The following is a 1,941-nucleotide window of genomic DNA, read 5'->3' as shown; positions in this document are numbered from 1 at the left end:
TGCTTCCATATGACCACTTGCTCACCCTGTTCCCAATGCATAGGTCTTCCTTGACCCCAAATCAGTGAGACTTCAACCCTCCCCACCTTTAAAGTCCTTCTCACATTTGTCTCCTCTTACAAACTTTCTCCTAATAGGTAATATCCTGAATATTCTCCACCCTTCAGTTGCCTCAGGCTTTTTTCCTATTTATATACGCTCATTCTCAACACCTATGTATACTTGCGGATTTCAGTGAATATTCCATTTCATTTTATTCTGTTTCTGCTTCCTCTTCCCTAGACTAAGATCCTATATATATATATATATATATATATATATATAAATACTGTTTAAGTGCTCACTATGTGCCAGACACTTTACTGGAGTGGATACAAGCCAATAAGGTTGGACACAGACCATGTCCCACGTTGGGCTCAGAGCTTTAATCCCCATTTTACAGATGTGTAACCGAGGCAGAGAGAAGTTAAGTGACTTACTTGAGGTCATGCCACAGACAAGTGGCAGAGCCAGAATTAGAAAACAGGTTTTCTGACTCCCAAGAGAATGTTCTTTCTACTAGGCCACACCACTTCTCAAACTCGCTGTGGTCAGGGAACGTGTCTACGAATTTGTTGTATTGTACTCCCCCAAATGTTTAGTCCAGTGTTCTGCAGACTGTAAGTGCTCAGTAAATACCATTGGTTGATTGATTTTTAGTTCTTTTGGGGAGGGAATATGTCTTAGTTATAGTTGTTACAGTAGTTGTCCCTTTAGACTGTAAAAGCTCGTTGTGGGCAGGTAATATGTCTTTGTTGAAGTGTAGTCTTCCAAGTAAAATGCTCTGCACACAGTAAGCGCTCAGTATATATACTGAATTAATTTATTGTGCACCCTTGTTGCCGTTCACTGTAGTATTCATAATAGTCTGCCCCCTTCTAAATTGTAAGATCACTGTGGGCAGACAATGTGTCTACCAACTCTATTGTACTCTCCCAAGCACTTAGTACAGTGCTCTCCACACAGCAAGCACTCATTAAATACCCCTGAGTGATTGGTAAGTCCCCTCTCAGGGTCACACCTGGAGAGTTCCCAGTACTCTACCAGTCTCGACTGCAGGAGGGAGAATCAGGCAGAGGCATATCCATTCCATTCCTTGCTTGGGCAGTGGCTGGTGAGTGGAAGGCAATCTGCTATAACTCAAAACTCACCCATGCTGGGCAGCAGCGGTGTGGGAGTCAAGGGTGGAGACAGGTTTACTGCGCGTACGTCGGCAGTGGTAAACCACTTTGGTATTTTTACCAAGAAAACTCTACCAGAATGATTGCAGATGGTGAGCAGTACGTTCTGGGAGCGATGTGTCCGTGGTGTCGCTATGGGTCAAAGATGACTTGATGGCACAGGACAAGATTAGTGAGTACAGAATAAGAAAGTGACACAATGTATCCTGTGCTTCTGTTGTATTTATTCATTCATTCAATCATATTTATTGAGCATTTACTGAGTGCAGAGCACTGTACTAAGTGCTTGGAAAGTACAATTCGACAACAGATAGAGAAAATCCCTACCAAGTAGCAGGCTCATTGTCCACACAATTAGTTCAGCTCATTGGCTTCAGTTGGCACTCAAGAAATACTAATCTGCTGTTACTACCATTCTTGAAGGAGATGGGATCATAACAGAAGCAAAAAAAGACAAGCAAGGGATAGAATATTCTTCTAGTTCCTCTCCTTCCCATAGAGTTCTTGGAGAAGAAGAGAAGCTACCTCTGTTTCTGGTATCATGGCAAGGGCTACTTGGTTAGATCCCAGGCCTGGAAGTAAGATAGTTCTGGGTTCTAATCCCCCTCCACCACTTGCCTGCTGTGTGACCTTGGGCAATTCACTTCACTTCTCTGAGCCTGTCACTTCATCTGTCAAATGGAAAATAAGACTCTGAGCCCTATAATAATAGTAACTGTGG

General features: G+C 42.9%; 1 non-coding gene across 1 annotated transcript; it reads left to right on the top strand.

Annotated features, from left to right (window-relative positions):
* Nucleotides 1–1,042: 1,042 nt before the first annotated feature.
* On the top strand, nucleotides 1,043–1,180 carry LOC114813405. Its single transcript, XR_003761126.1, has one exon. It is a non-coding gene; the product is annotated as a small nucleolar RNA SNORA7 (small nucleolar RNA).
* The last annotated feature ends 761 nt before the right edge of the window (nucleotides 1,181–1,941 follow it).

Source organism: Ornithorhynchus anatinus, chromosome 7, assembly GCF_004115215.2.
Source record: "Ornithorhynchus anatinus isolate Pmale09 chromosome 7, mOrnAna1.pri.v4, whole genome shotgun sequence".
NCBI lineage: Eukaryota > Metazoa > Chordata > Mammalia > Monotremata > Ornithorhynchidae > Ornithorhynchus > Ornithorhynchus anatinus.
The sequence above is the reverse complement of the archived record's forward strand: the minus strand, read 5'-3'. Positions and strand labels throughout refer to the sequence as shown.